Source organism: Zonotrichia leucophrys, chromosome 4, assembly GCF_028769735.1.
Source record: "Zonotrichia leucophrys gambelii isolate GWCS_2022_RI chromosome 4, RI_Zleu_2.0, whole genome shotgun sequence".
NCBI classification, from domain to species: domain Eukaryota; kingdom Metazoa; phylum Chordata; class Aves; order Passeriformes; family Passerellidae; genus Zonotrichia; species Zonotrichia leucophrys.
The window spans coordinates 69,632,253-69,658,480 of record NC_088173.1 but is presented as its reverse complement, the minus strand read 5'-3'; the positions used below and the strand labels follow the sequence as shown (position 1 = coordinate 69,658,480).

At 43.0% G+C, this 26,228-nt stretch overlaps 1 protein-coding gene across 1 annotated transcript in view; it reads right to left on the bottom strand.

Annotated features, from left to right (window-relative positions):
- PTPRA (protein tyrosine phosphatase receptor type A) overlaps window positions 1-25,107 on the bottom strand; it is a 100,804-nt gene extending 75,697 nt beyond the window's left edge. The window contains exon 1 of the mRNA XM_064712019.1: window positions 24,970-25,107. The gene's annotated coding sequence lies outside the window, so the exon portion shown is untranslated. The remainder of the gene's footprint in view (window positions 1-24,969) is intronic.
- Window positions 25,108-26,228: the final 1,121 nt, after the last annotated feature.

The window sequence follows — 26,228 nt, the reverse complement described above, 5'->3', positions numbered from 1 at the left end:
GCATCCAGCTCTCTCCTGACAGCTGAACAAGCCAGCAGTTTCCAGGAGGAAAAGCTCTGCTACTCTTCTAAACCATGGCAATTCCTTCCAGAGGTGATCTTAAAAGTCTTTTCCAACCTCAATGGTTCTGTAATTCTAATATTCTGTAATTCTAATCTAATTAATTTTGGTCCTGGTCCTTCCATGTTGCCTCACTGGTGTTTCTAACCTCATTCATCTGTACCAATCCACCCTAGGATTTCCATCTCAAAAAAGAAGTATTAACGACCAAAAACCGATCAGTTTTCTTGCAGACACATTAACTGTGGACCAATCCCACCCCGGTGCAGACAGCAGCCCCTGGCCAAGCTCAGGAACTGTGCACAAATGGAGGTGAAAGGCTTTTGTTCGAATGGCTTTGCTCACCAGGACACACCTGATAAGAGCCTGCAGCAAAGCCACACCCCGAGATAAACCCGGCGGGCTGAGTCTCCCAAAGGCAGCTCTGCATCCCGGGCAAGGGCTGGGAAACAAACACCCAAAGAAAACACTCTGTGTGTGTAACAGGCCCATTTCCCTTGGCAAAGCTCTCTGCCTTCCTTGCCCTGCCCTCTCTGTGTGCACAGAGCAGCCATTCCCTGGCATTTTCTGCTCCCGTGCATGGGATGCAGGGCTGGTGCCTGATCCCAGGGCAGGAGCACCCCACAATCTCCTGGTGCCTGTAAAATTTAGAAAACCTCGCTGGTTTTTAGATTGGAATGTGCAAAGAGACAGGGCAAAGGTGTTTGAAAGGAGGCATCATTTGCAAATGAAAGTGATGCAGCTGGGAGAAGAAATCCCGGGATGCAGAGGAGGATTTCTGCATCTTGAAGAGCCAGGCTCTGGGCAGCCAATGGACCCACAACTCCAAGTGAGAGGCTTTGATGAGCGAAGATCTGACAGACAAACACTGGCATACAAAATTATGGAATGTTTGGGTTGGAAGGGACCTTAAACATCACCCAGTTACCCCTTGCCATGGGCAGGGACACCTTTCATTATCCCAGTTTGCTGCAAGCCCTGCCCTGCCTTGGCACTTGGGCACTTCCAGGGATCCAGGGGCAGCCTCAGCTGTGCCAGGGCCTCAGCACCCTCAGAGTAAAATCCTTTCCCCAATATCCAGTCTAAACCTACTCTCTGCCAGTGCAAAGATCATTCCCCTGTGCTGTCACTCCAGGCCCTTGCCCCAAATCCCTCTCCAGCTCTCCTGGAGCCTCTTTAGGCACTGGAAGGTGCTGGAAGTTCTCCCCTGAGCCTTCACTTTAATGAGCTGACCAACCCCAGCTCTCCCAGCCCGTTCCCATAGGAACCCTGGGCCACATGGATGTAAGCAGACACACAAACAAGCTGTGACCCTACCTGAGCACACCTTGGGTCTTCCTGAGCTGCCACCAGAGCTGCCCAATGTATCCCACACAGGGCAACGTGCAGCCCAGTCACTGAGGTCTCATTTCTAAGCAAAACATTTGCAACCTTTCTATTCCTCTTCCTCTTTTGACTTCCTTAATGAATAAACAAAAGTCTGAAGGGGGGAAAAAACCCACTTGCAGCACCAGTTGTCCTCTGCACAGCCGGGGTTTGCTGGGAGCAGCTGGGAAGGGGAATGGACACGAGGTTTTGAGCAGTGCACTGGGGGCAGAACCTCACAAAATGCTTCAAGGGCAACTCCTGCTGATGGATCAGCACTGGTTTCATTTTTGGGAAGGTCTTAATCTGACCCACTTCATGAACAGAGCAGGTGGGACACACACCAGGAGTTTGCAAGAGGCTGTGCTGTGTCCTGTGCATTTTGGGAGTGAATAAATGGAGTGGAACGGGGTGGCCAGGGCAGCTGTGGCTGCCCCTGGATCCCTGGAGATGTCCAGGGCCAGGCTGGACAGGGCTTGGAGCACCCTGGGATGCTGGAAGGTGTCCTTGCCCATGGCAGGGTGTAGGAATGAGATGATCTTCAAGGTCCTTCCAACCCAAACCATTCCAGGATTTTATAATTTGTGCTTTCCTAAAACTTTGGGAAATAAATCCCATATCCCATCATGCTTTTTGCTTGCTAAATGTCAAATTTAAGAATTTCCTTGTCTGACCAAGGGACACATGGGTTGTCCCAAACCCACATCCCACCCTATTGCCACTCCCTGCTCTGCTCACCAGTGCAAATCACAGTGATGGAAACATCCTTGTTCCTGCTGGGAGAGGTTTCACTTGGGTTTTCCTGCCCATCATTCCACCAGATCCCAGCCCACACCTGCCAAGCCCCAGGCAGAGATTTATCCACTTGAAAGCAAGCAGGATCTGGTTTTAAGACAGATCCACATAAGGCAGGAGTCAAGTGGTGGTTTTGGCTGGGCTTTTTGTGTGTGAAGGAGCTGGGACAGGGAGAGGGATGAGGACAGGGAGTGACCATTCAGGAAGCAACCCAAGGATCAAGCTCCAGCAAGTTATAGCACTGGACAGCAACAGGATATTCTTCATTCCTCCCACAGATGGATTTCTGAGCTGTGGATTTAAATATAACATTGTGGTAGCCTGGATATTGTGCCTCTCTCCTTCAGGACACAAGATCAAAATTACAGCAGCTCAAAAAGCAACTTTCAGGCTCCTTTCTGCCTGTCATTGATACCTGGGGTCCTCAGAACCCTTTTTGGTGGTTCCTTTCTGAGGGCCAGTGTCTGCATCTCCAGATCTGTTATCAGCGCTGATCAGGACACCCTGTGACACACCCACACACCCTGTGCACCTCAGCCCCATCCTGCTCCAGCTGAACCTCAACCAAACCCTCAGATGGTGATAGTGCAGAGTAAGGCTTTTAACAAAGCTAAATATGAGCAAAAAAAAAAAAACCAAAAAAACCAAACTAGAGCAGCAGAGACCAAATGAAAATGGGTTTCACTTCTGCCACTGTCACTGCTCCACTTCAGTGTGTTCACGAAAGAGCTGCACCTCCAGACTCTAAATTCATTGTCAAAGTAAAGTTTGTGGATAAATCCACTCAATTTTATAGAATCACAGAATTATTTAGGTTGGAAAAGATCTCTAAGAATATCAAGTTCAACCATTCCCCCAGCACTACAAGGCCACCACTGACCATGTCCCCAAGTGCCACATCCACCTGACTTTTAAACCCCTCCAGAGATGGGGACTCCACCCTGTCCTGGGCAGCTGTGCCAGGGCTGGACAACCCTTTCCATGAAGAAATTTTCCCAATATCCAGCTGAACCTGGACACAACTCCCCCTGACATGACAGGGATGTCCCTGTGGTAACTCCAGAGAGGGAAGGGATGGACACTCTGCAGGACCAGGCTCTTCTCTTTGCACCAAACAATCATGTTGGTTCTGTTGTAGCTTTTAGGCTGGATGAAATTCAGAGTTTTGACAATCTCCCTGCCCCACAAACACCACTGAAGTCCATGGGGACTCTGCAGACCTCAGGATGAGGAGAATTGGGGCACAAACCCTCATGTGCATCAGGTCTGGAAGCATTAAGGGTGTTAAAATACAAAGGGGCTACAGGGCAAATTTCTAGAGGTGCAGCCCTGGAGGAGTCACAGCCTGGTCTACTCCACCCAAATTCCCAAAACCAGCAAAAGATCCAGGAGTTGATTTATTTCCTGCCAGAGGTTTTGATGTTTTTTTGTGAAGATTCAGTGGACAGCAGCACTAAACCTGCAGGACTCATCCCACCAGCACTGGGATCCTTCCAGCTCTGCACTGGGAATCCTCCCATGGGAATTCTGTAACCTTTGGACATCCTGCAGATGGAAAGTGGAGCCAAAAGTCATGGATGAGACCTCCCCATGGATGGAAAAGCTGTGCCAGAGCTGTGGTGGCAGGTGCTGTGTGCAGCTGTGGAGCTTCCCTTTAATCCATCACGGTGATCTCCTGCAGCCTCCAGGCCACCACAGCTCTTGGTTCCCTTTGGGGGTTTCAGTTTTGTTTCACCACTAAAGACCCTACTCCAACTAGAAATTTGTTGCTTTTCTGGAAGTCTGCCCATAGCTCTGTATTCTTTGTTTAAAATACAAAATGTTGCTTTAAAAAGGAACAATTTTTGGTTTTGTTTTTGTTTAATTAAATTTAAACCCACGCACTTTTGGTTCAAATTCACTCAGGTCCTTCCCTCAAGTGTCCAGCCAGGACTCTGCCTTCTCACACAAATATTCTGTCCCACTTTAGCAACCAGAACTTGTCTGAGATGATTAATTACCTAAACTTGAAAAAAATAATTACAATGAAGGTGCCAAGTACTCAGACCCCCAACAAACCAGAACCACAGAATGGTTTGGGTTGGAAGGAACCTTAAAGACCATCCCAAGAACCTTAAAGACAGAGTCCAGGATGGCATCAGAAGATCCAGGAGCAGCAGCTGGAATATGCCAAGGAAACACCTAAATCTAACTCTTGAGGTGCTCCTCCAAAAATCCTGGATGCTTCCCAAGCCTGAAGAAAAATAAAGAAATCCATCTGCCACCTCTTAGGGAAGGTAAATGCTCCAGGTAAGGCAGAATCCTGGGAAAAAGGAGGTTAATTTTCTTTTTCTGTTCCCACTATTGCCCTGCAGCAAGAACAAACCCAAATGGTTTTGCCCTAATTTATGCCTGTTTTCTTTGCTATCCTAAACCTCCTCTATTCAAAGGAAGGTTTTGCTGCAGAAACTTTTACAGGTGGTAAAATCATACCAACCTGTGAGCAGGCAGGGTTGCACTGTGCATCCATGTAAATGAAGAGCAAAGCTTCCAGCATTTCCAGGGGACAGGTTTTGCCACAGCTCCAGCTGGGGCTAAGTGCACCTGTGTTCCCACAATACCACAACAAACCAAACTGGAGATGATCCCTTCTCTATCTCTGACACCTGAAGCTCTTTTTTGCCTTCTAATAAACAAGATAATGATTTTCTGAGTGAGTTTGCCCCTGATCTGAGCAGCTGCTCCTCCTGTGCTGTTGATATTCAGCATAAACTGGATTTTCTCTCTCTGGATGCTGTTTATTCTGGTTGAATTTAGTTACAAAAGTGCCATAAACTGAGAACAAGTAAACAGAATTGAAGTGCCAAGACATTCTGGGTATCAAATAGTCAGCCTCAAAGAGGAGGAATTTCTGGGATGAATAAAGGGAAAAACTTTGCTCTGAGGGACATCCACACTTCCACACAGTGGGGAGGAAAGGACCTTCTTGAGCTGTGCAGAAATGTCCTGGATTATCCCAAATGACACACTGCAGCCATTAAAGCATTCCAGGGTGATGGACACACACATCCAAAGCTGTTTTCCATTTAAACAGGAGAGTGAGGGTGGCCTGGAAACCCTACATGCTCCTAAGGAGTTAAAAGGCAATTCTGGAGCCTGGCACAATTAACATTCTGGCAGAGTCTATTTAAATTGCAGGGAAAGTTGAGCTTGTCCAACTGGATAGTCAGACTGCAGGTTCCCCCAAACAGGGCTTTGATTCTCCAGCACAACACCCAAAATCCTCTCTGGCTTACATAAAACACATGTGGGATCACGCTCCCTGTTGCACAACACAGCTCCAGGGAGAATTCCAGGTACAGAAGTATAAACTGGAGGTCATTGCTCTGCCAGGGCTGAGGATTTCTCTGGCAGCAGAGGGGAGGACAGGCTGCTCCTGGTGGCAAAGCTGCCTGCAGAGCTGCTGACAGCAGCAGCACCTCCCAGGGCAAGGGCAGCGGGGTTTCACTCAAGCACAGCAGTCAATGACAACAAACATGAGCAAATATCTGAAAAAAACCCTAAAAGGAAGTCGTTTTTGTGATCCAAACAACCCAACCCAATAAAATTCTTATTATTTCTGCATCCATGCTGCTCTAGCACTCCCAATAATCACCACGGCTTTGACATCTTCTCTGTTCTCAGGTCCACTGCTCTGTCAGCCTGGTTTTAAAATATGCTGCCAGGGTGAAATAAAACCTGACTGTGCTTTTCTCAGCCTGCAAAGGGCAGCTCAGCACAGGGAGGGGAGATCTCCCTGCAGCAAAAGGTGTTAGAGAATCATGGAATGCTTTGGGATGGAAAGATCATCTCCTCACAATTTCCTGCCATGGTCAGGGACACCTTCCACCATCCCAGAGTGCTCCAAGCTTCATCCAACCTGGCCTTGGACACTCCCAGGGATCCAGGAGCAGCTTCTCAGGGCCTCACAATAGAGAATTTCCATCAAAAATCAAATCTAAATCTCTCTTCTTCTATTTTAAAACCATCTCCCCCCTTTGTCCTGTATAAAAAAATCACTCCCTCTTTAAATCCCTTTAAGAACTAAAATGCCCCATCCCCTGTGCACAGACCATACATGGAGCTCTCAGTGATTCTGGAGGGGATGCCACACCACCCTGCCCCTGCTGCAGCTCAAAGCTGCTTTATTAGACTGAGTCTAGAAAGAATGAATGGGATCTAAGATAAAAAAAATAATTACTGAGCTCTGCTAGAGATCAGAGATCCCAGATTAGAACCACAGAATGTCCTGAGCTGGAAGGGACCCAGGAGGATCATTGAGCACAACTCCTGCAAGAGGCAAAAATGAGTGTGCAAAAAACAAAAGTGACTGCATGGGCAGCTCTGCAGAGCCCCAAAGGCAGCAGGGCAGGAGCACCCCTGAGCTGACACTGACACTTGTTGGAGCTTTGTCCCACACACTCACTCTGAAAGCGTTGCTGATTGACAGGGTCAGCTCAATGGGCTCCCGGCAAGGCCAGGGGAGGAAAGGGCTGAGCACAGGGCTCAGCTTCCCTCCTGACAGCAGAAAGCAGCACACACCAGCCCTGCTGCACAAAAGCTTTTGTTTTACATCTCTAAACCAAGCCCCCCTTGCTGCTCTGGGACTGACAACTGCCCCTGCAAGCAGCAGGGCTCAAACCCAAACTGTGCAAAAACCCAGATTTTGTCAGGTGTGAGTCCTGAAAAAATATTTCATTCTTCTTTTTTTTTAAGAAATGAAGGTAAGAAAAACAAATCCCAGAAGGAAAAGCCTCCCCTGAATGCTGCTGGAGGTCAAAACCCAGTCAAAGCCCAGTAAGTGACATTTAGTGATGCTGGGGCACGTCCTCACACCCCAGCGAGTTCCCCAACCTCTGTGCTGCTTTCACAGCATCACAGAAACAATTTGGGTCAGAAGGGACCTCAAATATCCTCCAATTCCAACCCCCAAAACTCTGTTTTGGAGAGGAACAGCCTCCCTGAGCCAGGCTGTGCAGTTTCCAGTAGCAACTGTGCCTAATCCAGCCCCGAGACAAAACTGTCAGGGCTCATTCATACCCACAGCACGTGCTGGGCAGACTCTGGGCATGGCCACAACTACTGCATGGGGGTTTTCTTCCCCCACTTTAAGCTCATTTTAAGAACACTTTTTAAAATAAAATAAGCATATTTAAGTAAGATCTTTTATAAATATAAAATTTTAATACGTGAGGTTGTGTAAGCTTTTCCCTCTGCATGTTCATAGCATAAAATACATTTATTCAGTGTTTTATTTTCACAGGATTGGAGAAATCAACAAAAAAGAAGCTGGTTTGGTGGTGAAATTCTTGATTAAAAAAACAAGAATTGTAAAAAAGAAGATAAAAATCATATTGAAGAGGATTAAAGCAGCAGTTGCTCTGCCCTGTATTCAGGTCACAGCACCAAAAAGATGCCTAATTGACAAAATAATGCTGGGATCACGTCACCTCTCAGGTTCTGACAGCAGGGAATGTAAAGACTGAAGCAAAATAAAAAAATAAATCGTTTTCTAGGGAAGTTTCAGAAGAGGCAAGTCACCAGATACATGGGTTAATGAACCAGGAAGAAATGTCACTGAATTGCTAATGCAATTAGCAATTATTTTTGGTAAATTCTTCAAAAAATTTATTTTTCTATTTTTAATTTGAGGTATGTGGTAGGTGCACAAACACAAATATTTGTCTCTTTTTCTCTTTGGGCATATTTAGCTACCAGCACCAGGTGAGGAAGGGGATTTGGAGCAGCTTTTCAGCATCTCCAAGGACACTGGGGAGAAGGGAGAGCCCGGCTCTCACAGGAGGTGATGGGCAGAAGATGAATGCAGATGTTCAAGGTGCAGGGAGAAGCTTTTCCACCATGAGGTCAGACAAGCTGGGTGCCCAGAGCTTGGGCAATTCCATCCCTGGAGGTTTTCAAGATGGATAATGCCCTGAGCAAATTAACAGAATAAAAAGTTGGAAAAGCCCCCCAAGATCACTGAATCCCCCAGCACTGCCAAGGCCACCACTAAATCATGTCCCCAAGTGCCACATCCACGTGGCTTTTAAACCCCTCTGGGGATGGGGACTCCAACACTGCCCTGGGCAGCTGTGCCAGGGCTGGAGAGCCTTTTCCAGGCAAAAATATCCAATTTAAGGATAGGACATTCAGCCTGAGGCCGTTCCCTCTCCTCCTGTCCCTGTTCCCTGAGAGCAGAGCCCAATTTCCCCTGGCTGTCTCCTCCTGTCAGGAGCTGTGCAGAGCCACAAAATCCCTGCAAACACACAGAAACCTGGATAATAGAATTATTTTATTCTGTATAAAAACCTGTGTAAAAAGGAACAGAGTTTGTTTCTTTTTACAGAGGTGTTCCAACACCTTATTAGAGAGATAGCCCAACGCCATGCTGTTAAAAACCTTCTAGAAAACAACCTCAAGTCCTCCTTTTCCATGTCACCCCTTCCTGAGTTTCCCCTCCACATTCCAACAGTGCCTGCCCTTCGCCTCCCCAGCCAGCCTGGAGAGATGTTATTCTTCTCACCAAATAAAAAAAACCCCAAAAAACCCCCCCTCGATTATTTATGCTGCTCTTTGAACAACACAAGCTATTGTCAGGGAGTGTTTTACAGCTCTGAATGTCACATTGAGAGTCTGGTCATGCCAGGAGAAAAGCCTGCCACTGCCATGTCCAGGCATAAATCCCTTTATTCAAAGCACCCAGAGCTCAGAGCTGGGTAAAACCTAAAAGGAAGCCAGTGGGTGTGACAGCTGCATTTTGTACAATGACATAAAAAGGAACAGGCAAAGCTGCTTGGGTGTGTTTTTTTTTTGAGGTAAAAGGTAGAAAATCTGCAAGGAGCATTGTGCACTGGGTTATTCCTCAGGTGAGGCTGAGCTTGGGCTGGATGCAGGAATTGCACAGAGAAGCATGGGGCTGAGCAGAGCTTCCCAGCAGCACCCAGGCAGCTTTTGCTGTCGAGAAAACCAGGCTGGCTGGACGAGAAACCCATTTCCTGCCTGACTGTGACTGTGTGAAGGGAAACAGGGAGGCAAACAAAGCCCAGCCACCTTCAGTGGGGAGCGCCCCAAAACCATCGAGCCATTACAAGCCTAAAAGACAAAAAAAAAAGTGTTCAAAAAACCCAGTCAGGCCCTTTTCCACGGTTTGTTACATTACAAGGCAAAACTGGACAGGTTGCAATCTTCCTGTGCCACACCCCAAATGCCAGGTAGGTTTCAGGTTACTTCACCGGCAGGAATTCACTCGGAAGCGTGGCATTTCTACCGAGCTCTTAGAGCCAAACCTTTATTCTGCAGCTCTTCCCAAAGTCCTGCAAAAAAGCATCATTTCCTTCCCCCTCCTACACCCCCGTGCACCAATGAGGAATTAGAACCCGTGTGAAATAATAAATATTTGGGAATGAGGGGGGCAATAGGAAAGGCAGCGTGGATCCATCCTTCCAGCCTCCCACTCAGGAAATGGCTTTTCAACACTGCCTATCAAAGCTCCTCCCAGTTTTGGCATCTCCACCTCTTCTCCCTGCAGAATTCATTTTAAACACTGAAGATTTTGGGATTTTTAAACCAATTTGTGGATATTTGCAGCGTAGCCAGCATTGGCACTCATGGTTTTTCTGTTGCACATCTCATGGGTATATTTACTATCAGTAAACATCCCAGCAGTAATCCTGGATTTCCTTCTTTGTCTTTCTGGTAACTCCTCCATGGCTGCACCTTCAAAGCCAAGAAATCCAGTTTGCCACCCTTCACAAGGAACCTCCAGGCATTATGATTTATCTCCTCCACAATCTCAATTCACCATGAAAATATTTGGTGAAACCCATCAGCAGCTTCCCTGATACAAGTGCAGAGACTCTACCACTACTTCTGCCCACACAATTTTCTCTAACATCCAAAAAAAGAGATGAACTGTGTGGTTTTTAAAATACAACCCCATGGTGCTCAGCACTCCTGTTCCCTTTATCTTTGAGGTCCCCATGAATTTTCCCAGCAATGGCACTGTGCTGCTGCAAAGATCTCTTGATTTATGCAAAAAAACTTGATCCCTTTTCTGCCCTTTTTATGAGCAAAGGGTTTCTCTTTTTTCTCTGGATGTAGCCTGGTGATTAAGTGCACACTGCCACAAGCCCCATGCACTGCAGTCCTTTGCTGAATGTCACAGAGCTTTTAGATTTCTGAGGATGAGAAGGATGCTGGGAGTACAGACACCAACAACAAAGAGAGCTACGTGCAAGCATCACCTTCAGACCTTCCTTTTTATGAGGTACTGCCTTTTATCCTGGATTTTATCAGCAGGAGCAGGGAGAGGGGCTTTGCTGAGGTCACTGGTGAGGCACAGTGCTGGATCCATCAGGAACTGCTGCCTCCTGAGCCATGGGATGGAGAGAGGCTCTCAGCACCACAAGGGAGGGATCTGCAGCAGGCAGGGAGTGTGGAGAGTGTGCTCAGGGAAGGGCAGGGAGGCACAAAGCACCTGCAGCTCTCACTGAGCACCTTCTGCAGCTGCAGAACTCCTGGGATGCACCTGGGTTATTCCTCATTTCCCAGCAGTGTGAGCAAAGGGAGCCTGGGCTGAGCCTGGGCTGAGCTCAGTAATTCCAGCCAGATCCCAAAGCCAGGAACTGCAGGGCTGTGCCAAGGCATTGATCAATGGCATTTTCTGGGTTCCCCAGCAGAGGAAGGGCACAGATCTGTAAATGCAGAGCTACCTTCAAGTATCACCTTCAGACCTTCCTTTTTATGAGGTACTGCCTTTTATCCTGTATTTTTATCAGCAGGAGCAGGGAGAGGGGCTTTGCTGAGGTCACTGGTGAGGCACAGTGCTGGATCCATCAGGAACTGCTGCCTCCTGAGCCATGGGATGGAGAGAGGCTCTCAGCACCACAAGGGAGGGATCTGCAGCAGGCAGGGAGTGTGCTCAGGGAAGGGCAGGGGGGCACAAAGCACCTGCAGCTCTCACTGAGCACCTTCTGCAGCTGCAGAACTCCTGGGATGCACCTGGGTTATTCCTCATTTCCCAGCAGGGTGAGCAAAGGGAGTCTGGGCTGAGCTCAGCAATTCCAGCCAAGAACTGCAGGGCTGTGCCAAGGCATTGATCAGTGGCATTTTCTGGGCCCCCCAGCAGAGGAAAGACACAGATCTGTAAAAGCAGGTCCAGGGGAGGCCATGGAGCTGCTCCAAGGGCTGGAGCCAGGCTGGGAGAGCTGGGGGTGCTCACCTGGAGAAGGAAATGATCCTGGGAGAGCTCAGAGCCCCTTGCAGGGCCTGAAGGGGCTCCAGGAGAGCTGGAGAGGGACTGGGGACAAGGCATGGAGGGACAGGACACAGGGAATGGCTTCCCACTGTCATGGATGGGATATTGGGCAGGAATTGTTCCCTGTGAGGGTGGGCAGGCCCTGGCACAGGGTGCCCAGAGCAGCTGTGGCTGCCCCTGGATCCCTGGAATGCCCAAGGCCAGGCTGGATGGGGTTGGAGTAACCTGGGATAATGAAAGGTGTCCCTGACCTTGACAAGGGGGTGGAACTGGATGATCTTTAAGGTTCTTTTCCATCCAAGCCATTCTGTGATTGTGTAGCTGGAGCCACCCCATGCCCATGGCCAGGACAAATGGAAAGAGGAGCAGCCCTGAGAGCACCCTGACCCTGGGGGCTGACAATCCCTTAACTCAGGGCCCTTTGATGGGTTCCTGCTCACAATTCTCCTCTCCTGCATGTCCAGAGCAGGCCAGAGGCAGCAACAGCACCCAGGGAAGAGCTCCAGTTTCCTTCTGGGCACTCAGGCTGCAGAAATGGAAAGGATTCAAAGCAGATGACAGAGCTGGTAAAAGATGATCCTTTGGTCTTAGAGTTTGGTGTTTTTAAGCCATGTGGGATTCATCCCTCCTCAAACAACTCTGGTGCCACAGAAATCACAAGAAGCCTGTGCCTCTTTGAGGGACAGTGCACTACTTCTCCTAATGAAAATATTATTATTGAGCTGATAAAATACTGATCAAGAGATAACCTCATTTTCTCCCACTCAATCCTTCCCCACTGCCACTGGGGTTCATGCTGGCATATGTTATTTTCATGCAGGCAGAAGGTAATGATAGGAAAGCAATTACTGGGCAATGTTTTTAAAAATACAGTAAAATATTTAGGATATTTATGAGCAATCTAATTTATTTTCACGCCTGGTTGCTCCATGCCCTGGGTCTACAACTCCACCACATTGTGGATGAGATTTTTCACAACAGACTGGAATCCAGACAGCAGAGCCTCCCAAAACCAGCACTGCTGAACAGTGTAATTGATAACTGTGTCCTTTGGAACAGAATTCTACAAGAGAGAATCCCAGAATTTTTTGGGTAGGAAGGACCTCAAAGCTCATTCAGTCCCACCCCTGCCATGGGCAGGGACACCTTCCACCATCCCAGGGGGCTCCAAGCCCCATCCAGCCTGGCCTTGGACACTTCCAGGGATCCAGGAGCAGCCACAGCTTCTCTGAGCATCTCCTCTTTCTGCTTTTTTAAGGGATTGATGGATTTGAAACCAACATGAAAGCTAATTTTTTTTCCCCCAAATATTTTATCACTAATCCCTGGATCTGGACCACAAGTTTCTCCCTGCTCTAAAAATGCAAAATTTTCAGCTTCAGCCAAGCAAAACAGAGAAACTATTACACACATGGGAGATTTCAGCATGAACACTTTAAAGCTGTGTTAAGTGACAAGGAGGAGGCTGCTGACTCAAGGTGTGTGAATATGGTGACCATAAACATCAGACCATGAGGTGCCTGTCATGGGGAGAATTTTTTGAAAGAGAAACTGAAGTTCAGCTCCTGTGGGTGTTTAAATTTCAAGTAGGTGGGTTTCTACAGTAAAAATAAAAATATTCCAAATATTCTATGTGTAAAATTGACTTGGGTGAATGCCACACTACTCTGGCCCCACACAGAGATAAAAACTTCATTTTTATGCTTAGAACCAAAGAATCATTAAGGTTGGGAAAGCCCTCTGAGGTCATTGAGTCCTCTGCTCCCCCAGCAGTGCCACATCCACAGGGCTTTTAGATCCCCAGGGCTGGACCACCCTTTCCATGAAGGAATTTTCCCAATATCCAACCTATCCCTTCCTTGAGCCTGTCACGTGTCCCTTTGAGAAACCATTTCATCCCAGCTCTCCCCACAAGCCTCATAAAAGGATTTCACTGCAACAAATACCACTGCAAAGAACAAGAATGACTTAAAAATCCAAATAAAGCTCTTTTTTTCCTTTTTTTTTTTTTTACCATGTAATTGCAAATAACAAACATATCTGTGGTTCACAGAGGAGGCAATAAATTAAAGCTACACTCACAAATCAGACCAGAAAAAGATACTTAAGTCATTCAATCCACCACCCTGGGATGGCTGCGGCCCCATGGGATTCTGCTCAGTTTTGTGAAAGACTTGGAGTCCTGAATAGAGGAAGTACAACACCAAGAGCTCTCTCTGAAGTGTTTTCTTTTTTATTTTTATAAAATGAAGCCATCCCTCTGCTGCTTCCTGAGCGCAGCCTTGTTGGTCTGGCTGGGGAAAAGCAAATGGTCTTTAGCAAATAAGCTTTTTATGTGTGAGAGGAGCACATCATAAATAAAAAGGAAGTTTCATCCCTGGCAGAATGGTTGTGTGTGCTTTTTCTGTAACCACCCCAGGATGGCTGTGACATTTTGACAGGTATTTAATAACTTTTGTGAATCACAGAGTGGTTTGGGTTGCAAGGGACCTTAAAGATCACCAGGTCCCAGCCCTGCCATGGGCAGGGACACTTCCACTATCCCAGGGTGCTCCAAGCCCTGTCCAACCTGGCCTGGAACACTTTTAAACTTTAAATTCATGCAAAAAGATGCATTTTGAGCCATTAGGAAACTGAAGACTACAGAATTTTAACTTCCTCACTGATTTTTCTGCTTTCACCAGCACACTGAAAACTAAAAAAAATTTTAAAAGCCAATTTTTTTTCATTTTTCATTGAGCTGTACCCCTCAACCACTGCATTAGGTGCCTATTTCCATAGCCTTGGTGAACAGAACTATTTTAGGAATGGTCACTAATGGTGCCTATTTCCATAGCTTTGGTGAACAGAACTATTTTAAGAATGGTCACTAAACAAACCAAGTTGAGGGTTTGGGTGTTGCAGTGGTTTGGGGTTTTAATTTCTGGGGCTTTTCTTTATTTTGAGGACAAAAGGAAATGACCTCAAGTTGCACCAGGGAAGGTTTTAATTGGATATGAGGGAAAATTTCTCCATGGAAAGGGTTGTCCAGCCCTACCCAAGGCAGAGCAGCCCAGGGCAGTGATGGATTCACACTTTTGGAGGGATTTAAAGCCAAGTGGATGTGGCACTTGGGGACAGGGGTTAGTGGTGGCCTTGGCAGTGCTGGCTTCAATGATCTTAGAGGCATTTTCCAACCCAAACAATTCTGTAATTCTGTAATTCTATGAAGGAAAAAAGCCCTGTAACCACAAAGCCATGAACTCTGCACTAGTTTCCATTCCATTTCCAGAACACATGTCCAAAGAGACACATTTTGGGAGAATTAAAGACATTTTGCCAGAGATGGGTTTGAATAAATACGAAGTGAGCAGTTCCTGTTCCTCAGCTGGGTGTAGGTCTGTCCAGACAGGTCTGGTTTCCCACCAAGTCCATCCATTAGGATTCTCAGGACTTTCCAGCACGGAATAAACAGGAGAAAACCCCAAAACTTCACTGAATGAGCTTTTGCAGTGATGTAACTGCAGCCATCTCCCCACACCACAGATGTGACAGCACCACAATAGAATGAATAATTCCTGCAACTCCCTCCCAACCCAAGGACAGCACTGAGAGCCCAAATTAGGAACATGAAATCCATGAACATGACCAATTAACCTCTGCCCCACCCTCGGCACGGCACAGAAAAGCCGAGCTAACAATCCCCAAGATAACATTGTGTGTCAGAAATATCACACACAGGAATCCAGCCTTGTTTCCTGACCTGGGAGAGCCGCTGGAAATGCAGAGCATTGGCAAATCCTGCAGGGTTTCACGCTGCAAGTTGGTTGCAAATATTCCTGGTTTGCTCTTGGAATTTCCAATCCGGCTCCTAAAACTCTTTGGGTTCTCCAGGCAACACCATGGCAAGGTGCTGCTTTCAGTTCTGGACTGTGTGGTTCAGAATTTAATTTTTTTTCTTGGTGGAATTTAATTGTTTTTGGTGGATTTTCTTTTTTTTTTTTGGTGGAATTTAATTTTTCTATCCTTTTCACCCCTGGGATATAAAAGCTGGATGTGGAGAAGACAATAATTAATTCTATAATAACTAACTAACTAACTAACTAACTAACTAAACCTAAATATTATTATATAATGTATATTAAATAGATAAATATATATTATATATAAATAATTGTTTTTATAATAAATAGAAAAATAAGTAAAATAATTATAACTATATATAAATATATGTTAATATATGTTAAATATATAATTTATAAATGTATATTAAATATATATAAGTAATTAATCATAGAATAAATAAAGAAATAAATAAATTTTTTTGGGTGGAATTTGATTTGTTTTTGTAGAATTAAATTTTTCTTTTCTTTTCACCCCAGGGATATAAAAGCTGGATGTGGAGAAGACAATAATTAATTTTATAATAAATAAATAAATAGATAAATAAACCTAAATATTAATATATAATATATATTAAATAGATAAATATATATTAATATATATTAAATAGATAAATATATATTAATATATATTAATAATTATTTTTAATAAATAGAAGAATAAGTAAATTAATTTTAACTATATATATTTATATATATAAAAATATATGTTAAATATATAATTTATAAATGTATATTAAATATATATAAATAATTAATCTTAGAATAAGTAAATAATTTTTTTGGGGGGTGGAATTTATTTTTTTAATGAAATTTAATTTTTCTTTTCTTTTCACCCCAGGGATATAAAAGCTGGATGTGGAGAAGACAATAATTAATTTTATAATAAATAAATAAATAAATCTAAATATTAATATATAATATATATTAAATAGATAAATATATATATTAAATATATATAAATAATTATTTTTATAATAAATAGAAAAATAAGTAAAGAAACAATTATAACTATATATATTTATATAAATATATGTTAAATATATAAATAATTAATCTTAGAATAAATGAATAAATAATTTTTGGGGGTGGAATTTAATTTTTTTGGTGAAATTTAATTTTTCTTTTCTTTTCACCCCCGGGATATAAAAGCTGGATGTGGAGAAGACAATAATTAATCTATAATAATAAATAAATAAATATATAAATATATAAATAAGTATCAACTATATATTTAAATATAAATATACATGAAATATAAATAAATAAATAATCTTATAATTTAAAAAATAAATACATTAATTTTTTTGTGGAATTTTATTTATTTTGGTGGAATTTAATTTTTCCTTTTTTTCATTCAGGATATAAAAGCTGGATGTGGAGAAGACAATAATAATTTTATAATAAATAAATAAATCTAAATATTAATATATAATATATATTAAATAGATAAATATATATTAATATATATTAATATATATAAATAATTATTTTTATAATAAATAGAAAAATAAGTAAAGAAATAATTATAACTATATATATTAATATATATAAATATATGTTAAATATATAATTTATAAATATATATTAAATATATATAAATAATTAATCTTAGGATAAATAAAGAAATAAATAAATTATTTGGGTGGAATTTTTTTTTTTTTGGAATTTAATTTTTCCTTTCTTTTCATTCCAGAGATATAAAAGCTGGATGTGGAGAAGACAATAATTAATTTTATACTAAATAAATAAATAAATATAAATATATATAAAAATAAATATCAAATATATATTTAAATATAAATATACATGAAATATAAATAAATACATAATCTTATAATTTAAAAATGAAATAAATTAATTTTTTTGTGGAATTTAATTTATTTTGGTGAAATTTAATTTTTCTTTTCTTTCCACCCCAAGGATATAAAAGCTGGATGTGGAGAAAGCAATAATTAATTTTATAATAAGTAAATAAATAAATAAATAAATTAATTAATTAATTAATATATAAAATATATATTAAATATATATAGAGCATATGTAAATAATTAATTTTATAATATGTAGATAAATAAATAATTATAAATAAATATACAGTAATACATAAATATATATTAAATAGATATTAAATATAAATATATAAATAATTAATTAAATTAATTAATTAATTAAAGCTAAGCCCAAAGGATCTGGCACCTGACAAACACACAGAATTTTGAAGTTCTGTGTTCATAAAATGTTTTATTTCAATGGAGCCTTCTCCAGTCAGTATTTCCAGGTACCACCACCAGCTTTTAGTTCTAAGTTCTTTTTTAGCTCTAAGTGCTTTTCCACCAAAGCCAGACCAAAATTAAAAGAACACTTTCACTCATTTTGGTTCCATTGCAATTCAAATGAACAGATGTCAGTGACCCACACAGTGCTGCAGAAAGGCTTCTCCAAAATAAACCCAACATTTTTTAATGGCCTCAGTGATGCTGAAAGCTGTTGGCATCTTAATTTTATCCTTGTGGTGACCTGTGGGCTTGGGCCTCTCCTTAGTTTCACCCTCACTTTCTCTCCATGAAAAGCCACAATTTCCACTTCAATCCCTCCTCCTACCTCCCTGAAGGTATTTTATGAACAAATATTTTAAAATCATTTTAGTAATATATTTTATAATAAGATATTTTAATAAAAATATTTTAATAAAAGATATAAGAAATTGAAATTAAAATTTAATTTAAATAATTTTATAAATTATAATAATTTTGAAAGCGTTGAAAGTTGGGTTTTTCCCCTGCCACTGCCATGCCAGTTGTTTGCCAAGGACCCCACAGAGCCATCCCCAGAGGAAGAGCATCCTCCCAGGAATTTTCCAAGGGTGAAGCTCAGCACCACCAGCCAGCCCTGAACAATAAATATTCCCTCATTAATATGCTGAACCACATTAATTCTGCTGCTCACAGAGCCAAAGCATCAAAGTGGGGCTGAATCTTCAATTTCACACTTTGCAACGTGACAGCATCCGACTCTGCCGGGGCTCTGGGTGCCAGCGGGGGATTCACAAAGAGTCTGAGATGTGTGAGGTGCTGCTGGTGAATCTGCCAGTGAGAAAGGGGCAGCACGTGCCTCCCAGGGATTGATTTATTTTATTTATCCTGAATAAAATTGGGGTTAAGGCAGCGGAAGGGCAAAGTGACTGCCCAGCTCACACTCAAGGCTTTGGTAACACCATGACCTCATCTGAGGAATTGGCATCGTCCTTGTGGGGGTTTTAGTTGTTGGTTTTTCTAGGTCTGGATTGAAGGCACTTGAGACAGTAATTCATGTTTGGACTCAGGTATTTATTATTTTTTTTATCAGTAAAACAGTCTCAGTGCTGTGAGTTCTGCAGCTTTTCATTAGAAGGCACAAAATGGCCAACAAGTTTTTGTTACAAGGTCTTTTAAGACTAAACTATCCAATTAAGAACTGACACTTCGATTATTTTTTCTTTTAACCCAATAACTGATCCCACAGAGCCCACAATGAGGACTTTTCTGCCCAATTACAAAATGCCACCCAAACCCATGAAGAAGGAAGAAGAAACCCAGGATGACACCCTGTGCCCTCCATCTTGCTTCCATCCACAACATACTAAAAATCCCAAAACCTCAATTTCTCACCCAGTGATACACCTACACTGCTCTCCATAATCTATTTCACACTTTTGTGGATTCTGGTCTATCTTGAGCTCTAGAAAATTTTCTCCATGAAAGTCAGTGCTTCCCTGGGGAGCAGGGCACCCCAGAGCAGACAGAGAAATATTCCCAATGCCCTGAGTTTCCACACATCCTAAAAATCAGACATGGATTACCTAAGAAGTAAATTTAGACTGCAGAATTTGCATCGAGTCTGGGAAGTCTCAAGGTCTCTCCACCCAGCCCCTCCTCCCACTGGTACTCAGTTTTCACAGAATTTGCAAGATTTGAGGATTTTGAAGTTTCTCAAACGTGGCTGGAAATGCTTGGAGGTTATTTGGGATGGAGGGGCCTATGGACACAGACTGTGTCCTGTTACTGCTCTCCTGGCTTTAGGAAATGAGTTTTAAGAACACAACATGTTACTCATCACTGCAAGAAAACTCTGAATGATGCTGACATTGCTGAGTTTTACATGTACTTATCAAATGCATTTCAGCTGATTTCTGCACTGAGAACTCTTTATCCCTATTGAAAACAGAATTCCTCCAAGAAGACAACATCAACCTTGATGATTAAAACAGAGAAAGACAAACCAAGGCCAGGGAATGTTTCCCTATACTCAAAATTGAAGCAAAAAGGTGTCAGGGATGGCAATAGATCCCAAATACTCCACTGGCAGCAGAATTCCTCAATACATGTGCAGCATTATGGTTTTAGAGGCTTTGGAGGCATTGCAGGGATTAATCCCACAAAGTAATGATCTCACAGTGAAGTGCTGAGCTGGAATTAAAGAGATTAATGCTCAGGTCCCTGCTCTCAAAGTTCTCACCCTTGGGGAAGTCATATCAGCTCCTGCATCTCTGCTCCCCACAAAACCTCCTTTGAATCACTGATTGCAGAACCTGAGTGAAGATGCCAGAGGGAAAGACCATTCCAAAGGCTTTTTAAAAAATTATTATTTTTTCCTTAATACCCCGCTGTGAGGCACTGTCTTGTTTAATTCATGATTCCTTGAAGAAAGATTTGCCATCTTAAGGGAATAAAAACAAGTCTGTGTTATCTTTTTTAAAAACATCATGTGTTTTTGGTGAAGTCTAGGCCTGAACAAATACTCACATGGACTGAAAAACTGAAAATTCAGGTAATAATGAGTGGATAGGACACGGTTACAATGGGTTTGGAGACTCAAAGGTTGGGTCAAGCAAAATTCTGAAGTTAGCAGAGCATTTTTTGAGCTAAATTCCCTCAGGAACAGAAGGGAAATACTGTCCCATACAGCTTTATGTATTTTTGACTCCCACTGCTGAATTCCTTCAGACTTTGGTTATACTGGAGTTAAAAGTTAGGCTTTCCTTTAATTTTCCAAGCTCACATAATAGAAAATAAGATATTACTGTCTTATTTTATGGCTTTTTTCCATTGCCCAAAACACAAAATTCAGGCCAGGTTCTGGTGAGGATGGGAAGAAATGGGAAAGCATTTAGGTGAAAAAAGAACAACAAAGTTCAGTCATGCACAAAATGCTTTTTATTTCTTGTATTTTTTTAACCAAAACTCAAAATTTCTGTGAAGAATTTGCCATGGGACAATAGCTGTGTTTTGGGGGTGACATGCACAGAGCCCACAGTCACAACTGAGACATCTCCAACCACAGACACCAAACCTTCCTGCCCACACTGCACCTGAAACTGCACTGGGAGGCCTCAGAAATCCCACAGGATTCCAACCAATCTCCAGTTGCCTTGGAAGTGTAATTAACTGCAATTGCCTTTGTGATTTTATCTCCATTTTCTCAGGTTCTGGGCAATTTGGGAAAGCTCTCTGTGTACCTACAGGTGAGAATGCACACCAGAGCATGCACCTACTTGTCTGGAGCTACCAACTTCCCAGTGGATCTGCTTTTCTCAGGGCCTCCTTGGAGAATGAAACTTAAGGAAGAATCCATTCTTTGGGAAATTCTCCTTCTTATCCTGTAAAGTCACTGATAAAAAGATTTCTGGTCCTGCTGGTGATATGAGCTCAAATCAAGGGGGTGTTCAAGCTCAGCTTGGCTCCTCTAGGCTCAAGCTCTGTGCTTCCCACAAGGTTTTCTGACAAATTGCTCTCACAGGGATTTTAAAAAAAAAAGATGCTGACCTGGCCCTTGCAGTAAGAAAGAGATTTTCCTTCCTTCTCCACATAAATTTTATAGTTTCCTTAAAAAAAATAGAAAGAAGGGATTCAGAGAGAGCAATGGGGAACAGAAGAAAAGGGGAAAGTTTGACCTGGGTCAAGGGGTAATTGATACTCCAAGCTCCAGCTTCACCCATTTTCAAAGAATCACAAAATCAGGGGATGGTTTCAGGGAATTCTCAGGCTGGATGGGGTTTGGAGCAACCTGGTCTAGAGGAGGATGTACCTGTGTTGAAGCAGACGGTGCCTTCCAAACCAAACCATTTTATGAAAATTTTTACCTCTGCAGGGAAGGTTCAGCACTAGCTCCATTCAAAAATACAGATTAGGTGTAGTCAATGAGTTGGAGAAATCCATCCAAAAAATTAGAGAGCTGTTTCAATCTGAAAAACTTTCCCAGTCAGTGGAAAATTCAGCTTTGCTACAAAGTCAGAGGGAAGTGGAAGTTTCTGAGCCAGCCCAGGCAGGAGTTTGCCCGCACACCCCAAGGAGAAAGGCCAAGAATGAAGCATCTGAACACAGCCCTGCCAAAACCTCCCTGGTTTTATCATCCTGAGTTCAAACCCAGACCTCCTGTCCTGCTGTTCACACTGCACACTGAAGGGTTTCCAAGAAATGTTTCTTGGCAGCAATCCCAAAAAACCCAGCTTCCGACCCGCCGCGGGAGCAGAGGTGGCTCCTCTGCGGGTTTTGAAAGCTGAATTTCCAAAGAAATTCCAGCATTTCTGAACAAGGCTCTTGATTTTCTCAAACAAAACTATTTCTGTGAGCCTAATTCAGGGCTGGTGGTCTAAGGACTTGGAGAAGATGATCCTGCCCACATTCCCATTTCAGGTTTTGCATGGCATTAGGAATGCTTCCCACCTACCCTTCCTGTAAACCTGCTGGGATCATGAAAATAATTATGATGGAAAATGTGTGAACCCAGATTTTAGAAGGAATTTCTTGACTCTGGGAGCAGGGAGGCCCTGGCACAGGGTGCCCAGAGAAGCTGTGGCTGTCCCTGGATCCCTGGAAGTGCCCAAGGCCAGGCTGGACAGGGCTTGGAGCCACCTGGGATGGTGGAAGGTGTCCCTGCCATGGCAGGGAGGGAATGAGGTGACCTTTAAAGAACCTTTCCAACCAAATATTCTACAATTCCCACCCATACCCTCTGGGACAGACAGCACCTGTCTGGTAGTGGGTCTGTTCCTACCTCTCATTCTTCTTCCCCTCCTCCAGGAATGCCAATTTTTCAAGCCAATTTTGATTTGAGACCACCATGATCTCTACAGAGTGCTTGGACTGCAATGATGTCCAGGATCCCAAGGTTTCCAATTGCACAAGAAGAACCTTTTTAGGGTATAATCAACATTTCAGATCTAAATTCAGAAGTGTTCTCACCTGTGCTCTGCAAACACAGGCTCCCTGCTCTGCCAGCACTGCTGCTGCTCTGCCTGAGCTGGAATAAAAGTGTGACACTGCTGAAAGGGCTGACATAAAGAAGACAGCAACTTGTGACAAGTGAATGTGACCAGTGCAAACAAAGCCCAGAAACCTGAGTGGGCAGTTTTGTATGGGTTTCATGCATCACTTTTCCCCCACATAATCCAAATGTGAATGCTCTGGCCCTGTGACACCAATCAGGAAGTGATGGATAATGAAACACAAGCAGAAATGGGTGCACAAACCCTTCCAGCTCCATCAGCTGCTTCATAACCATCATTTTAGAGAGAGAACAAACATTCAGCCCAAAATGCCTTTCCAGTAGCCCACAGGAGTCAAGAGGCTCTGGGTATGATGGATACCTCTGATACTCCATCTCTGAATCCCACACCACATGAGGTGGTGAACAAGTCCCATGACCTCAGGATGGACTTTGCTGTCTTATTCCTAAAGGATTCTGTTGAAGAAGCTGCTGTTTTAATCCAAATTTTAAAAGGAAAGTGCTGTGGGACTATTTCACTTCAGCCAACAGAGTCACATCCACATGGGGTTTCATCATACAAGACAAAACACTCACAAACACACAAACTCACAAATTTTTGGGACCATTTCACCTGGCCACTCACAGCAGTGATCAGCCCATGGCCACTGCTCTTCACGTGGCTCCAGGCACATCCTGCCAATCCCAGCAGCTCCAGGATTCCAGCTGGCCACTGAATTCCAACCCCAAACAGCTCAGAAGCCCTGACAGGCACATCCAAGCTCTTGCTTCTCTAAAAAATCATTTTCTTATACTAGTAGAAACTTAAAAATAAGTGGAATTTAGTCTATTAATGTTTATGCTGAGCATCACATATTAATTAATTCTGAGACTTCAGTCTCATTGAATTTATTCATTTTCTGGGATCAGCTATGGAGAAAGCAGGCACCAAAGACAAAGTCTTTCTCCTAGGACAGCTGGCCACTTCTTAAAAATTATAATAATAAAAAACTATGTAAATGTAAAATTAGTAAATTATAATCATAGAATACCTGAGTTGGAAGGGACCCACAAGGATCATCCAAGTCCAACTCCTGGCCCTGCACAGGACAACTCTAATTACTGGGATTCATTCAGCTGTTGACCTCAAAGAGGAGTTTTCCACAAAGTAAAAAGTGAGCAAGAAAAAAACAATTAAAAAAACCAACTTAAAAATACAGGTAGCAAAACACTGAAATTCAGTGAAGTACAGAGAGGAACACACACAAACAGATGTGAAACTCACTGCTAAATATCACAGATTCCAAGGGAAGGATTTAGTCAACCCTAAAAGTTAGGATTGGCTTCAGTTTGGCACTGAAGTATCAAATCAGATTTGCAATGAGTTTGAAGAATTTTTATAGGAAACCATAAATTGGTTAAGTTTGTGAAGCAAGCAGTGTCAGCTGGACCCTGTGTGGAGGCTTTAGGGAAATATCAAACCACAAATACAAACTACTTCTCCAGCCAGGGTGAACCTGTGAAAGCCACAGCAACAAGAAATGCTTGAGGAAAAGACCTTGTTGATACAAATCCCAGGTTTCACAGGCACATCTCCCTTTGCTGCTCCAGCAGCACCATCCCAGCACTGAATCCACCTGGGCTGGAACGAGTCCTTCCAAACACCCAACAAGAAATCTTACAGTAGGGTTTTTATTTTTCATTTCTAAAAGCATTCTTCAATCTTTTCCACAGGTTAGACCACGGGAAGAACTTTGACCAGAAAAACTTCCCACAGACTCCCTGATGGATGTTGGGTTTTTATTCACCAATGTCCTGAGTAACACTTCTTACTCTGGAACCTTCCTTCTTACTCCATGGCCTTCTTTTCCTTAGAAAGACTCTGGGCTTTTTCTTTCCCCCTCCTTTATAAATCATTTATGCAAGAATTCGTGCCCATCTGCATGAAAGTAAGAATATATTTCTGTCTAATACCAATTCAGTATACTTTAGTCTAATACTGGTTTGAATAGACAGCAAAAAGAAATTTATTAAAAATGATCTTAAAAATAGCTCAAATATTGATGCCCAAACTCTACTCATGACACAACCCAGAAGTTTCAAACATGAAAGATTCTTTAAAGGTAAATGGAGACAAACCCTGGATTTATCCAAGGTTGCACCAAAACAAAGCCAACACTAAGAAGATTGAGCTCATTAGGATTGAACAAGGGAACGATGGAGTGCAGATTCCTCCTTGTAGGATTGAGGGATGTGAACCCATGAGGAAGCTGCACACCCTGGAACCTCCAAAGGCTGCACCAGCACCAGCTGCACACCCCAAACACCTCAGCCATGCCTCTGCTGTACCTTGGAAGGGACCTTCATTCACCTCTTCGCCTCCCCGACGCCACAGCCAAAGCTTCTTCTGATAAAAACCAAACCAGGAGGATGAGGAGCACACAATCAATCCTTGTTAAGGCTGATGATTATTCTCAAAGCACCCTGGAAGAGAGGAACACCCAGTGAGTGGCTTGTGCCAAGGTGAAACAGCCTTTTCTGCCCCAAATGCTTGGGTTCTGTTCTTTATGACTGGGATTGTCCCATTAAACTGAGATTTTTCCAGACATTATTGCAGTCCTCATATAAAATAAGTTTATCCAAGTATTCCAAGCTCAGCTTGCAGAAGATAGGGAGATGGTCAAGGAGAAGACTGAAGACCACAACTCATATTTCAGGGAATAACCCACAGCCTGCTAATACAGCAGCAGTTAATTAACAACAAAAAAAAAAAGAGTCTTAAATTGTTCTGTTTTGCAGAGAGGACACCAAAGAACACACACCACTTGGCCTGAAGCTGGAATGATCTCATTTTCTGCAAGATTTTACATCCAAATCTAGATTGCTGCCTTAAAAATGCCCTTATTTTTGGGGAGGAAAGTGAAGGTTTGTGGGCAGCAGCCAGGTACTCATCAGGCCAGCCAGCACCAGTGGGAAGAGAGGACAAACCTCTGGACAGCACAAACCCTTCTGGAGGCCTGGAACAGGGCAAGGTGCCTTCAAAGGCTCCTCTGCTCATGAAAACAACCCCAAGGTGGAATTAGAAATGTATCAGTCAAAGCATCTACAGGAGAGTGGCTTCTCTGGAGCTGTGGGTATGTTGGCAAGACAGGAAAACAATATTCCACCAGGCTGGGGGAGAGACAAGGGAATTATTCCCTTGGCAACCACTTCATGGGACTTGGTTCTCTCCTCAGTTATTCATATTTGGCTCCTCAGTTACTTTCTGTAGGACTCCTCCAGTCTTAGATCTCATTTTAAAGTTGGTTACATCTTCTACATATTGTGCAAACAGGAGAGGTGCATTTTTTAAGGTGAGTCTAAAACAGCTGAAACCACCTGTAGTGTGGGAACATCTGGCAAAATTCAATGCCCTCCTTGATGAAGTAAGAGAAAAGCTGATGCTCTTTGTTCTAATGCTTTATTAGGGCATTGAAGCCTCACAGAGAATGAGCACCCAAACCACCCACCCACAGCAAAGGCAGCAGCAGAACCAATACTCCAACAGCTGTCACAGACACATTTTATGAAAAATCCTTTCCTTAGCATTTTTCCTCCTGAGAAGCTGA